The sequence below is a fragment of the Anser cygnoides genome, chromosome 2 (assembly GCF_040182565.1).
Source record: "Anser cygnoides isolate HZ-2024a breed goose chromosome 2, Taihu_goose_T2T_genome, whole genome shotgun sequence".
Taxonomy (NCBI): domain Eukaryota; kingdom Metazoa; phylum Chordata; class Aves; order Anseriformes; family Anatidae; genus Anser; species Anser cygnoides.
The window spans coordinates 6,088,420-6,104,461 of record NC_089874.1 but is presented as its reverse complement, the minus strand read 5'-3'; the positions used below and the strand labels follow the sequence as shown (position 1 = coordinate 6,104,461).

General features: G+C 39.6%; 1 long non-coding RNA gene across 1 annotated transcript; it reads left to right on the top strand.

Moving 5' to 3' along the window:
- Positions 1–10,902: 10,902 nt before the first annotated feature.
- On the top strand, positions 10,903–15,645 carry LOC125182627 (uncharacterized). The gene is made up of 3 exons (XR_007162755.2): positions 10,903–11,975; positions 12,105–12,320; positions 14,373–15,645. It is a non-coding gene; the product is annotated as an uncharacterized lncRNA (long non-coding RNA).
- Positions 15,646–16,042: the final 397 nt, after the last annotated feature.

The window sequence follows — 16,042 nt, the reverse complement described above, 5'->3', positions numbered from 1 at the left end:
TTTCAAAGCTCTTTGTGTGTTTAACAATTACAACTTGCTTGCAGAATTGGTCTTTTCTAAAGTTCCCTATCTAAATGAACGTTGATAGGTGAAATGTGTGCTGACTATTCTAAAATACGCTTAGATATGTTGATATAGTATACAAAGCTGCAGCTGAGTTAGTCATAGGTTCCTTTTTTTGAATCAGTGGAGAAAACAGGCACTTCTAGGGTGTAGCCCTTACAGTTATTTTCCCTGCACATTGTACAAGTTATTGTTCAATGTGACAGAAGAATTGTGTAGTATCAATAAAGATCTTTGGCTTCTTTCAGAACTGTTTTCTGTAGAACTTATCAGAAATTCTACAGGTGATGTTTCAAAGGAGTGAACACTTCCTGATGTTAACCATCTGAACCCAGTAAGCTTCAGAAGCAAGCCTGCAATTCAGAGGAAACTCTGTGAATGTGATTAATTAATTAGAAGAATGAAGAACGATGAAAAATGTTCATGAAAAAATAATTCTTTGGTAATTATCAATGCAAAGTATTTGTATAATAGTACACCTATTACAAATTTTGAGATGATCAAAGAAGTTGAACCTAAACAAGCAGTGATGCTTTGGCCAAAATGGTTCAGAATATAAACTAAGCATTACTGAGGACAGATCACAGGAATCCATCATTCAAAACTTAGAGGAAGACTATCTAGTAGGTCAGACTGGTTTAAACTCCATTAGACTCCATTGGCCCTACTGAGCATGGTGCAGGGCAGCGTTAGCAGTGAGCTCAGCGGAAAGGAGCTGGGATGGAGAGCGGCAAGCTAGAGGCAGGACTGAGCCCAAGGGCAGTGATCGGGGTCAGACGCAGTCCAGTATGACAGTATGAAGGGGCGGGTCTGAGCTCAAGCAAGAAGACAAGCCAAGAAATCCAGATCAGGGCCGCCATCTGAGACTGGGCCCAGGCCTAGCTGCTGTGGTGCCGCAGCATGGCTCAGGGGGCTGGTAGTGAGGCCTCAGCTTAACAGCAGCTCCCACGGGAAGGGGGAGGCAAGCCCTCTCTTCAGATACCTCAGGGGATCTCCAGGGACACTAGGTCCCTCTGTGTGAGCAACTGAGTTTGGTCCCCAGTGATTATATACCAGCCAAGATTATCCACTTCACTGGTAGATAATAAATCTGCCCAGATCTTCAGTCATATTTGTTTGTACCTCTTTGAGGACACGGGCAGGATGCTCATGAACAGGAATTGTGAGTGCAGTTGTCTCCATGACAATGTTAAGACAGAGTTTTCTTATGTACAACATACATAAAAACTTTGAATGATTATCACCTCGATAAAAGGACAGGACTTGCAAAGGATTGAACCTTGCAATCTTGGAGAAGCATATATAAGGATATTTCTACATATATAAGGATATTTCTACATATAAAAGTCACCAGGCAGTGAAAATGGTTCAGTTGTATCCAGTTTTGTTGATTTTGTTGTGCTGGTGTGTTTCCAGCTCCCTCTGTATTCACAAGAGAGAAATTGTATTCAATACAAATAACACATTGATGTTCACTGTTAAAGAAAGTTTGGGTATTTCCAAAGCTCTAGAATGAAGCTCAGTTCAGTATAGCAGTACAGAATAACACATGTTTAATAGACTTTTTTTTTGTCATATTACTGAGACTTGCAAAGACTAAGCAATTTATATATTTGCTCAGTTACTGTACCAGCATGCCGGTGCTATCAAAACTGCTCGGACTGGTAGGCAAAGGTGTGCCCCATGCAAACAGAGGTCTTGGAAATGTTCCAGCCTTTACACTGTACCGGGTGGTGGAGGAGCCCGGCAGGCTAACCACGTTGGTAGCAGTCAAGCAGTAATGAAGTCATGAGCAAATTGACATAACTTGGATAGCGTTTGGATTAAACCTCAAAGCTTCAGGGGCGAATAGGTCTCCCTTTGGCCCTATGCCAGCCCAGAGAGGATATGTCAGATATTCTGGGGCTTTTAAAATGGCTGTGTAAGCCTGTGTTTAAGTGACTAAGTAACTTCCAATTGAGCCTGAAGAAGTATTCTGCTGGTGCAGTGTGGCTTTATACTACCAGGCGAGCTGATTAACCCTAGGTTCCAGTCCCCTACTCTGGTGGTCCTTTGCAGGACTTGTTCTGGTATGTGAGTGTCTCTCTTGTATTGGGGAAAATAAAACTGGACATGCTGCTCCAGGAATGCAGCCTAACAGCTGCCGAATAGAGGGGGAAATTACGTCCCTTGACCTGCTGGCTACACTCTTGCTAATTCAGCCCAACGTGTTAGTCTTTATTTGATGCAAGGGTTCACTGTGCAATTTGTTGTTCACTGGTACTCCAAGACCCTTTTGTACAAGGTGCCCCCCAGCCTGCACAGTTGCACATGGTTATTCCATTCCTGAGGCAGGACTTTTAATTTGACTTTGCTGAACATCGTGAAGTTTCTGCCAGCCCATTTCCAGCCTGCCCAGGTCTCTCTGAAGAGTAATCTTGTCCTCCAGCATATCAACCACTCCCCCTAGTTGGGTAATACCTGCAAATATAGTGTGAGTGCACTCTAATCCATCACCTAGATCATGAATAAGCATATTGAACTGTAGTGACCTGAGGCATGCCACCAGTATTGCCACAAGTGGGACCTGGCAATCCACCCATCCACTTTATTATCTAGTCATCCAGTTCTTGCATCAACAATTTTTCTCTGATCAAGATGTACAAACAACATCCACTGCTATCCTCCGAACCAGCCAGTCATCTCACTCTGGAAGGCATTGGGTTGGTCAGGCGCAATTTGCCCTTTGTAAATCCATACTGGCCAATCTCAATCACCTTCTTGACCTTCATGACTTTAAGGAAATTTTGTACCAAAACCTCATAATATGAGAAATATGCTGGGAAGAAAAAAAATATATAGACACTATAGTTCAATGGCCATGCTCTCCCCAGAGAGCACAAGTAAAGTTTGCATCCCTACTATGTTAATATGTTAGTTATGCAAAATGGAACAGCATCAGTGGGGAATGACTGAAAGAGATTGATCTTACAATACCGGTAGTCTGGTGTTTGGACATAAATCTGGTGCTAGGAGGCTTGAATTGAGTTCTCTGTTTTGGAGCAAGAAAAGGTGATGAGAAGGCAGGTGCCCACTCCTCAGGTGGATGCCCAGAAAATAGACAGACGCAAAAGGAACTGCTCTGAAAAATTACCAGAAATTGTTGCAATTAATATTTCAGTTTCATGAATCTCTCTTACGCTCTTCTTCATTTCTACATGCTTTTGAATTGCATCAGAGAACACTGAAGTGCATCTCTGTGGAGCAGCCAGGTTCAACTTCTTCTCAGAAGCAGGTGGCAGCAGTGATTAACATCCAGTCTGATGAGCACTATGTGGGTCGGAAGAACTATGTACAAACTACTGGGATCTATAAAAATGTGTTAACATATACAACAGCTAGTAAAGAAAGTCTTTTTAAAAATCTTAGTCAACATCTTATTCATAATATCTGTTACTTACTTCACTTACAAAGTAAGTGAAATTGTTGTTAGTGTCATGTCCACAAAAATGTAAACAAGAAAATATTTATTGATTTTTGGACACCAAAGAATTGTCATAGGTGAATTCTTAAATCATATTGCTTGCACTTGAATGGAATATGATCCAAAAAGGAACATGAATACAAAAACGAAATACAGTCATGTTAGCCAGTTTTGTGCTTATTTATCCACCCAATAAAATGTATAAAATTGAGAAATATTTCTAAACTATGTGTAATAAAGTAAATCACCAGAAGACAGTAGCATAACTCAAATGTAAATATCAGGTCACAAAACAAAGAAAATTGCTCGGGTATGGTTTTCTATGAGCAGTAAACTTAGGTTTTAAAGCCCATAAAATATGGGTTTGGAAAAACTCCCATTTACATTTGGGAATGCTTGCTTCTCAGGTCCACTAAATGGCAGAAAATAGCACTGAATTAGATATGAATTCCATCTATGCTTTTACTGGCAGCTAATGATATGGAACATATTACAAGCTTTAATGTCTAATAAGCACATGTCACTTCATATAAATGGAACTGCTATTAACATTTTCCAAGATTACGCTGATTTTTGGCCATCTTCTTATTTTTTGTACTTGATTTCCTCCATGTTCCTTCTAGTTGTTTATTCCTAATGGAAATAATTTTAGCCCTGCCATTTCAGATATTTAGTGATTCACATGAAAAAAATCAGTAAAGAATCTTGTTTGATGAATATTCATAATTCCTTACGTACTGAGATAGCTGTTCTAGTGGGGTAATCTGTCTTTGGTGTAATTATAAAGGTAGATGGGAACTGTCTTGGAAAAAACTGAGCTACTCTGTCTTCTATGGTAGAGCTCAGTAGAGAGAAAATAAGAGGCTCTTGATACTTATTAAAATGTTTATCTATATGTGTTTATTTTTAGTTATTTCTTATTTTATCAGATAGTACTGAAATTGTTGTGGTTTTTTTTTTGGAAGAAGAGCTTGATCATGTGAGCATCAGTGCCAAGACGACAAGTGCAGTCAAGGTACAACAATGGTACGAACTGATATTATTTAATCATTGATGTCAAGATCCAGTATTTCCCTGCCTACACACCAGCGTACTATTGTTACATAAAACTACTAATAATGAAATTGCTGTCATGATAGGTTTGCAGCCCTGAAGTTTTTACAGAAAAAGTCATAGAAAAAGAGGGAGGCCTGATGAAAAAGAGGCTTCTCTTCCTAAAAAGTGGAGATATCCCACATGCTTCATGGTAGTGTAATCATTAGTGCTTTTATGATAATGTCTAAAATAACCAAACTTTTAATACTGTGCAGTACCTGTTCATATGTAGAACTCTTTATTTGTACACCCTTTTTTTACAGGTTTTTGTCTAGTGTCAGATCTCATGTTCAGGAAATAGAAGCAATAAACAAGCAATAAACCTTTACCAGAATGTTTTAGAAAAATCACCAGGTATGTAACATTCTGTAGTCTTGAAGTCTGTGTATTTGTTTGGGTTTCCACTCAAAAGTGTTTTTTTTTTTTTTTTAACTCATAAGTAAGAATATGCAAATCTATTTTCTTAATTTCATTTACAAAATTGTAATTCTCAGTGGAAGTCAGTATTTTCAAGATTTTCTTTAGTGTCACAAGTAGAAATGAATAGATTTGAAATATTTTAAAAGAGCTTTCTCTTCCAAGAAGCTGAAAATCTTGGCAATATCTGAATTCTCTTTGGCCCTGTGACTCTGCCATTACTTATTTTTTTTTTACTTTATGAGCCTTAGCCTCCTGCCAAGAGATAAGCAGTATTGCTGTATCTCATTAGTTACAGCCTCCAAAACACAACAAAGTACTGCATAATTTAAGTCAGCGTTTAAGTTTTGCAAGATTTGGAAGCATCTGAGTTATTGTAATGTTGAGATAAAATGTACTTTGTTGCTTTTAATTTATAGATAACTTTTCAGCCCTGGAAAATAGCTGATTTGCTGAGAAGTGATAACCTTGATAAAACTGCATTTTTCTTTGAAATGGTGAAGAAACAAACAATCCGCTCTATTAATTTTGGAACTGGAATGTAACTACAGCAAAGGACTGTTGAGGCATGCAAAGTAATACTTGTGCATTTCAGACTTTCAGAGCAGTGCCTCAGAACCTCTCTGCAGATTATTTGACCACTTTAAGGCTTGCTTTTTTAAATGAATCGAGCTATTTCTTCATGTGCACAAAAACAAATCTAGGGATTTCAGATTTGCTTATATAAGTTAGAGCTGGTAAAAATACAAACTTCTTAATAGGACAACATTTTTTGGAAGGAGGAGAAAGTGTTGGAACATGGAGATGGAGAAAGCCATACATATAGTGAAATACGGTGCTCCAAATAGAAGAGAAGCCTGTTAATTTGAATATATCAATTTCAGATGCTTACTTAAGAGCTTTAATTGTAAGTACTCCTCTGTCTGAAAAAAAATTGTCAGATCTGGCTTAAATTATTTCAGTGAGCCAGGTTTCTACCTGAGATGTTCTCCTATAATGTAGTCTGTAAGAGAATTCAAATAAGTCCTGTAATATACTTGAAAAAGCCTCTTTTTATTTTGGGGATCTCAGAATATTTTCTAAACTGTTGATCATTGTATTCTACAAATTTAGGTTTTTTTACCTGCTTTCAGGTCATATATATAAACCAAAGTAGTTCTTAGTGTCTCTTTGACTTTAGATCTTTCTGGTGTTTGGTTTTAAAATAAAAGATTATAATAGTAGGGTTCCACATCTAACATGTTGCTGTAAGTGATAATATCAAAATACAATGAAACAAAACTAATCTGGACTATAATCAATCTGATAACAAAAAGCTGGTTGTTTTTTTGTTTGTTTTTGATGTGTAATGCAGGATCCACAAGCCCAAATTATTCATAACTGGAATCTGTTTAACTTATGTATTTATTGATGTCTTTACAACTTGGTTGCTGAGAGTAGATCTCTGAAGGCATAAGTGACTGGGATGCTTTAAATATGTGAAGACACAATAGCGAATATATCGCACAGATCTTTCAACCTGCACTGGATTGTCTTTGCAGCACTGAATGAAAAAAAGTTTATTATGTAAAAGTCCAATTTTTCTTTTATTTCTGTACATTGATGTCTAACTACATGATAGAGAACCAAGCCCTTCAAGAACTGGCTGTGCTGAAGTGGGACGGTCCTGCTCTTCCTCCTGCCTTGCGTCTTGCCATGTGGTCTACCTGCTTCTTTACATAGGCGCTGAAAACCATCCAGTGCCATACCTGCCTGATTCGGCTTTCTACAATGACAGAGCAAAAATGCAAATAAATTTTCCCTGGGTTAGTGAATCAAATCATTTTACCGTGTGAGATGAAAGGTCCCAGAGCTGACTCAAGGCAGCTCAGGACCTTGTTGCCAGGAGTGGAGTGATAACAAGGCACATTTTTTTGTAGCAACAAGCTGTTAGAACAGCCCAGCCATGTATGTAACATTACCCTTGGCACAGCTGATGGAACTGGCCCAACTCATCAGTTTTGTGTGATGTTAAGTACCTGTAACCGGAGAGCACATGAGCCAATGCCCTAATGCTGTATGCTGCTCTAATTATAAATTATCCTTGCCAGTTGCTGCAAGTGATTCCTTCCAGGCTGCAGTTGTTAAAGGAAATGCTGCTCTTTTTGAATAATGCTCCTTGTTATTTTATTTGTCATCGTCACCATAGTATAGGTGTATCTCTGTGTATTGTGCTAAGCAACATAGTTAACATTTGTCATGACCAACCTATTCTCTTGTTCACTATCTCACAAAGGGAGCACTGAGCATTTAGAAAAGCTGTTGATCTTGCTAGCGTTTTGGGGTGAGATTAAGAGCATCAACTTTGACATTTCAGATAGAAGCGTGGAGAAATGTGAGCATCTGTCTTCCAGAGGGGGATTTGAATTGGCAAGTTTCCAGCAACCATTGGTGGAGTTGAAAGTGATTCAGCACCTAAGCTAATGTACTCGATTAACTGCAGAAGCACTCTGTCTAAGCCTGTGAGCAGAAGCTAGGTACTTAAGCAGTCATGATTCAGTGCAAGAGTTGTGGTACAGTGAGAAAAGCAAACAGACAAACTTGTTCTCCTCCAAGGCTAGCTTCCTCCTTCCTTAACAGTTTACGAGGTTGGGACCTGGCTTGTGTCTTCTTTAAATGGTTGAGTTTGCATTAATGTATGCATCAGGACTGGCAAGAATGTGGTCTGTAAAACTGTAGGAACTCTGTAGCTATAAATGAGTGGATGCCATATGTGTAAGAACACCTCTATGTCCATCAATACATCGTAAAGTTAAATATCTACCTAAAGAAATTCATACACTTCCTATTGTTTATAGATTTGCATGTGGAAGTATGCTGACTGTGAACATTTCAAAATTTTCCAAGAAGACTATCCTTTCTCTTAGTGCTTTTATAAGTAAGTATGGTAACTTCATGTTGAGAAGATTGATTATCCTCTATTCTTTTCAAATAGGCACATGGGATGTGCTAATCCAACTCTGAGATACTTTCAGAAAGCTAGAAAGAACAGTGACTGGAGCCAAGGAGCTATCAGCAATATGATTCAGATTGGTCTAAATCCTCTTGGACAGGGGCTCCTCAATTGCCACATAACCACAGCTTTCCTGACAGACTGTTTATAACTTATGGAAGTGTTTTTTCTACTCTGGTGGATTTAGCCATCCCTGCTATTGTTTGGATTAAGACTACATTCCTGAGCTTCACATACTGAAGATGCAGAGCCTGGAGCTGGTCAGTATACCAACTCACCCAATCACTTCATCACTTGATCATGTCACTATTGTAGAAAGCCTGGAATTTTTTTATCAGTGGCAAACACGGAGAAGGGATGTATCAGAATGCCTCTCAAATGATCTTTACTACTCAAGTTAATAAAAATGGTTACCTCCTTGCTCTGTTGGAAGTTTCATCCCAACTCAAAGTCTGTGGTGCTTGGGAATATCCCAAAGTTCTCCATGATAAAGATCCATTGACCAGAGATAATAACAGAAAATATTACCACTATAATATCAATAAATAAAGTACTGCAAGGTTCTCCTTTACCAGCAAGCAATATTAAGCGTCAATTATTTTTATTAACAAATTATTTTATTATATTTTATTAACAAATATTTTTAACATTAAAGTGAATGTGCAGGCATTACCTCATGTCATTTTATGATTTCCATTGCTGAAATGTAAAGTTTTCTAATTTCTTTATTTTATTTTTCCTTCTAGGTAAGGATTTATTTTAAATCATATGTATTATAGGTAAAAAACAAACAAATAAATAAAAATAACAACAACAACAAAATCTTCAAAGATTTTCTCCCTGGTACAGAGATAAATAGTGTGGTACGACAAATTAGCTGTGCATACTTTTTTTACAGCTCAATAATGCACAGTACTCTTACTGAAATAAAGGCTTCACCATGTACTAATAAAAACAGAAAATATAAGATAATGTGTCCCTTTATCCTCATTTATCAATGATTAAGGCCACTGTAGTATATTTTTTAAGAACAGGACAGTAGATCAAGCTTTTATCAAACATCAAGACAGTGTACCCAAAGACTTTTTTACTTAGGTAACAAAAGGCTTTCCAGTCATGTTATCCTAACTTGTTGCCAAAAGATGATATGACAGGACTATTTATGAGCTTATCAATATGTTGATTAACTCAAATTCAGGTATGGAAGAAAAGGAATACAGAGAAATAATAATGAAAAACACACTGTGTGTGTTGCCTTTTTAAATCTTGCATTTTGAAGGAATCTTCTCAACTCCTATTTTAATACATTTAAAATCATCTCTGTTGAGAAGAGCAGCATGTGCTTTATATTAGCACATACTTGAGTTAACAGTGTGCTTAATACTATCCTGAGTAGAGATGTCATGTTGAATCGCTGCTGTAAAGAAGAAAGAATTTGCACTGCAAACATAAATGTCTTTAATTTCTGGAGACATGGTGAAGAAAATGTCTCCAGAACAGGGAAGGTCATTTCCTTCGGATGTCTTCTCTCCCCTCCCAGCTGCCTGTTACTCCACTTACCTGGTGAAATTTAGGCACTACAGTTCAGTCAGCCAGAATAAAACTACCCCAGAAAAAAAAAAAAAAAAAGTGGATTTCTTGTATGAGGTAAAACACTCAAAGTGCACATAATAACTACTGAAAACCTAGACTTACTGCATAAGAATGCTGCTGAAGATGCCTTTAAACAGGTTCTTCTCTCCACCAAAGATTCAGCACCAAAAAGCACAGCTTTCACACTAAGCTTCAGGGTAGAGCTTTAACTCCTTGGAACCTTGTCACACCCTCAGAACTCCTTTAACTTTTCTTCTAATTCTCATCACTCCATAAATAAGGATATATATAGGGTCCAAAGGTCCATCTAGCCAATATCCTAGTGACAATGGCTGATAGCAGAAGCTTAGGAAAAGAGTTGAAGAGCAGAATAAACAAAACTGCACATTAAACACGTGCAATAAACCTTCTTGATGTCTGGAGGTCATTTTGTGCTTTAGGGCCACCCCGAAAGATGACTGTGCCCTCATTTTTGTGCTCAGTAGCTTCCAATAGACCCCATCAACTCCACTCAGAGCTTATTATCTGCTCTTCCAGTCCTGGAATCTTTTCCCACCAGCCACCCTATCTCTCGCAACTTCCCTTATCCTTACCATCATTCATAAAATAATGTACTCACCCACAAAATGTTGTGGTCATCAAAATATTTAGTTCTGATGCTCTGAGAACAGGGACAAAAAGTCTGTATACTGATTAAATAACTAATGCTAGAGCATCAGCCCAGGCATTGTCCTCCTTTTGTCTGTACAGTGAACGTTAGCACGTTAGCACAGTAGAGTTTTAATCAATGTTAGCACAGTCTAGCGTAGCACCAGTTTGCACCAACCCATGCACCTCACACGCATGGTTTGGAAGGCTGATATAGATGACAGACCACGCTCCATTGGCAGCATGATGAGACCTCTTTTTTTCTATAATGCGGAAGAGTTTTGCCTTGTGGACACAAACAGGGCCACCTGAGTTGGCTTTGTGGTATGAAAGATGGTCCATTTTATTTACTGGTGGGGATGTGGAGCACATTCATTTTGTCTACACTTGTGAGAAACCCTGAGGTGGCCCTGGCTTCAGATGGTCCTTCCGAGAGCAACAATCCTGCACTCTGAAACCAGGACTGAGCATGTTCTGAAGCAAAATTCATAGCCCCTGCCTCTGAGATCTAACAGTAGGCAAAATGTGGCATTTTGGATGGCAGCTCTAGACTTTGGTATCTCAAGCCAAGTTTTGTAATTAATTGGAGCTCTATGGTACTGCTGTGGTATCAAAAACTAATCAGCTTCCTCATTGCCATTAACTCCAATCACCATGTTTGTTTTCATTTCGTTCCCTTACAATTAAAGTCTAAAGTTATAAATTGAAGGTTTTTCACTCTTGGAAAATGCTTGTACAGCTTCCCAGTCCCAGTGCTCAGTCTCCCATCTCCCCGTTCACATATGACCTGTAGGTTCACCTCTTTCACCAAGCATATGTGTAAAGCACAGAGCAAAACACAGACAGTCCCTCCGGAGCTCTGCACTAAAACAATGTCTGAAGTGGAGGAATTCAGAAAACAGCTGTAATTCATCATCCTTGGCGTAATTTATTTCTCCTTTGGGCATTACGACACAGCCCAACATCAAAGCCACTCAGCTGCAAAACGAGTACGATGCCATGTGCATTGCTGTAGAGCACAGATTACGGACAAACAATTACTCAAGCTAAATGGCACGAGGTCCAAAAGGAGAATAAACAGACAACAATGTTCTTCAACAAAATTGTACGTAGGGAACACACAAAATCTTTGGAATAACAAATTAGCAATAGAAAATAAGAGAGTTGGCCAGGTCTAAGGAGGAAGATGAATGTAGTGAAAGTGAGCGAAGAGACTGCTTGGCGAGGAGGCCACTCGCTGACTCTGGCCAAAACTAACTGGAAGCTAAAAATGATCTATGATGTAAAGGGAAAAAGTGATCAGTGACTTAAAAAAGATCTCGCTGCTGAAATATCACAATGAACTTTTAATGGCTTCCAGCAAAATAGAAAGGGCTTGTTAAAGAGGACTGGTGGAATGACGTGGAGAAAGTCCTGGTCCTACCAAATCCATCCCGTGGGAGGTGGATCCCATCAGCATAACTGTATGGATGAGCCTTGCTATCCTTCCTAGTTCATTTCCTTAACTCTCTTTTTCAGTTGATTATGTCTAGCCCCAAACCTGCTGAGGTCAATGCTTACTGAACCTACTTTTAAAACAGACTCCTCAGTAAAAAGTTGGGTGAAATTGGCCCGGAGAGAAAATGAAGGGTTGTGCTGCACATGGGATTACGCCAGCTGTTTCTCAAGCTGACAACTGATCTCTGGCTGCAGCTCAAGTTCAAGGTGAGGTTTTGAGGTTTACTGCCTGTCCCTTGATGGTCTGTGTGTCCCAAAGAGGATTTCGCCTTATCATGGAAACAAGTCTCTGGGTTTCCACCAGTTACAGGGATTCTTTGTTTTCTTCCTGACTAGGCAGGAACATATTTTTGTTTAGCTGAAGAACCTGTGCATCTGCTGTGTTCCTACATAGATGCCTTACACATGCCAGCAACTGCTTAGAGTGATTCAGCTTTAGTCTCGATGTCAGGAAAATGACTGGATGAATGTTAACTGAGGAGGCTCCAAGACATACCTAATATGAGATTGGATCATTCCTGGATGATGCCTTCTAACAGATAAAAGTTTGAGGTATTTTGTTAAATTACAATCTTCTGAGAAGGGCTGTTCTGAGATTTCACTGACTTCTGAAGCAGAAGTGTAAACACAATGTGTTTTATAAAATCAGAACTGAATGGTCCCAACAGGTGATAGAATTGGGAAAGAGAAGGTTCTGACTCCGATTTGTTAATCACTTCGGACAGAAGATTTTAAGTTGTCTGCAAATATATATATATAATATATATGTAAACATATATAATATGTATTATAAATATCATATATATAATATATATAATATGTATAATATATATGTATATAAATATATATATATATGTTGTTTTTTTTTCCTGTGAAGACAACATCATGCTTTACCTTGACTTAAGCCATTAAAGAGAAATAAATCATCATACTCCATGGTATGAAATGATTATAGGGATTGCAGTTCATAGGGACTTTAAAAAGGAAAACATACATCCTGTAGACCAAGGTTATCCGTCATGAAGGTTTCTACATGTTCTTCTGAAGAGCTCGGTCAGAGTTTCTCTCAAAGATGGGGTGCAGGTCACAGCACCAGTGCCTGCCGCCTCTCCCAGCCTCTGTCCACATCCCAGTCTCTGCCAGCCACAACATTTCTCTCCTTACCCTTTTTTACCATCGGGGCATACATAGCCCAGCTCTCCGCCTCCCGTTTTGCTGCTGAGAGCCAGCATTTGGGGGCAGGCAGAGGGAAACGCATTCAGCGGGGAGGAGGGAAGAGAAAAGGATCCCAGAAAAGGGATCAGCATGTCCAGCCAAGGTTGGATCGACACGTCCAGCCAAAGCTGAACCACCCTCCCTGTTTGCTAATGCTTTTATTATCTAGCTGACAAAGATCAGTTCATGTTACACGGAGTAGCAGGCAGCTGGGCAGGCGGATAAATTTCTAAGAAGGGGATGCAACTTGTGCATCAACAATCACTAGCAAACTGCTGGCTTTGCCTGGGTTCGCATTGTTTTGTTTTTGACTTGATCTGAGAGCACTCCAAATTTATCGGTTTTTATCTGCTTTGTGGCCCTGTGGGAACTGTGCAGTGTGGAGGTGTTTGGATAACCTTGGGCTGTACCTTAAACAGGTTCTTACACCTTTTTATTTTTTTCCCCATATATGAGAACATTTTGGATCAGTTTAATGAGTTCTGTGCTCAGTTACCTTAATCACAAATTTAGACACAGCTTCTTAGCAGATATGCTAGTAGAAAAAGAATTTGCTCGGAGTATTGCTACCACTTCACTCAAGATGCTTCAGTATCTGGTTCGTCTTAGTTGTCTGGGTAAGTTGTAATGGGGTTATTTGAGCTGGGAAAGGGTGAACCTCACAACCTCTAAGTAGTGCAGATTACAGCATGTCTGGTTTTTCTCCGCAGTTACCATCCCAGCACGCAAAAAAACCACTAATGTGGACACAGTTACTCTGACTGAAAGGGTTTTTCTCTATTGAGCGAAGGAGAGCTGATAGTTCTGTGAGGCAAGGGAAACCTACCCCCAAAGGAAGGGGATTTAGGTTGGTAGGAACATGCTCGATCTCCTGGCAATTTGGCTGGGTTGCAGGGACTTCTGGAAACAGAAGTCAATTTAACTTTATACAACAGCTTTGTCATAAAAGGTAGAGAAGACTGCTCACAGTGTTTTTCAACCATGGAGGCTTTAGAGACAGCCTCCAGGACGGATAGTGATTTCAGTGTCACCAGGTACTAGTCTGAGCTTTGGGGATGTTCCAAAACAAATTTTTTCTTCAGTTCTTATGACCTCCTTTTGTGTTTGGGGGTCTGGGGTTGAAAGGGGATTGCAAAGTGCAGCGAAATCCCTCTGGCTTTTGCAGTCTTCTTTGGACTTGGAAAAAAAACATGGAGGAAAAAAAATGACATCCCTTGGTGTCAGCATCTTTAACCACCATTTGTTCTGTTCCAGGAAAAATCACTTGGTCTTTCAGACCTGCTTAGCCCTGTGCAGCACAAGTTTCTCACTTGAGAAGCCTGACACTCATTAGGAATACACAGGAAAAAATGCTTTTTTTTTTTAATTTTTATTTTTTGGTCTGTTTAGGGGCAATTCTGGAAGTCCCCCAGGAGATGCTCTTCACAAGGAGGTGCTAACAGAGTGAGTAATTGGAGGCACAAAGCCCCACCAAACAGCTGGAAGTGGCAGGTAGTGATGGTGTCTTATACTTGAAAATAAAGCTTTATACCTAAAAAAAGCAGTGAGAAAATGACAGCAAATTCAAAAAGTTGTAGTGTTTGTTATATTCACCTACATCCAAGTCAAGGCATGGTTACAACTTCACATTTGAAGACAGCCAAGAGATGAACAAGAAACCAAAGCCCAGACACGGAACTGGTCAGCATCCTCTCACCCATGGTCTTTGCTTGAGGTGGTTCAGAGCTGGGCATTTACAAAAACAGACCTGCTGGGTTTGGTGCACAGAGCCAAATGGCAAATTAGAGCTTTGTTTGGACTTGGGTGCTCTTTCCAAGGGTGGATTTTTGTTTATTAATGATAATTTTCATTGGCACAATGGATTTAAAAGGCTACTTTCTTAGTAGATCTTAGCAGTTGCAGCAGTCATTGCTGCTGACTCCAGAAATACATTTTTGCTGCTTTTTGCTTTCGCCTGTTTTCTTATTTATGGGAGAGTTTTTCAAGATAGGGGAAAAGATGTATGGTTTTAATTCTGCTAGCTTGACTGACAACCTGGCACCGCGGATTCATGAGCAGATTTTATTCTGGATTTCCACCCTGCCAGCAGGACCGGTAGCTCACTTCCAGCACTTTTGTTTACTCCGTGCTTTGTCCCCACTTGGGAAGATGTGCTTTATCTTGCCACCACCAAGCCTAGATGAAACTCCTAGTCCACACAAGGTAAAACCTGCTGGTGACAATTTAATAGTGGCACTCATCAAAGCAATTCTGTGCTTTTATAACCTTTCCACTTAAGGAGCAAGCAGGATTTGCTTGCAGTGAAAGGACGTGACATGGCCAACATTGGCTTAACCACAATATCCCACTCCTTTGAGATCAGTTTGGTTAAGCCAATTTATGACCCTTTGTGGGCATATTTCAACTACCTACAATGCCTTAACGCAACTATGAGCAAAGCCAGCTAATGTAGAAGATGATTTGCACCATGTAAATAAATAAATAAATAAAAAGATCTGGGATAATATGGATAAAAATTTGTAGAAGAAAATGTGGATATCTGCTGCTTGTCCATATGAAAGAAAAACCTCTAATTAAAATGTGTACAGAGATGGCCAGCTTTTCTCATACTCAGATGCTACCAGTGGTCTTTTGTGGCTCCATAAATGGCAAAACAAAACAAAACAACCCAACAACTTAATATCTTAATTCACACAAGTCCTTGCACGTTGCTCCTTGCTTGCCATTCAGCCTGGAGCAGCCAGCAGATGGTGGGCTTGCTTCAGGCTCCAGGGTCTGTTTGTCAGGTTTCTTTTACGAAGCCATTCCACTGTTTGAAGCGACACCCACCATTTCTGCATGGCCCGGGTGCAAAATATTTTGTCCTTCAATGCCTGAAGATCAATGCCAGATCGCCTGTGCTGGTTCCCCAGATTATTACAGTCACGTCTGTGGTGGAACCCTCAGCAGCAGCACCTGGGTGATGACCGCAGCCCATTGCCTCAGCATGTGAGTGGGATAAAAAGCATCAAAACTCTTGTCCTGTTCCTCAGTCTTGCTGCAGACAGGTGCCAGATCCT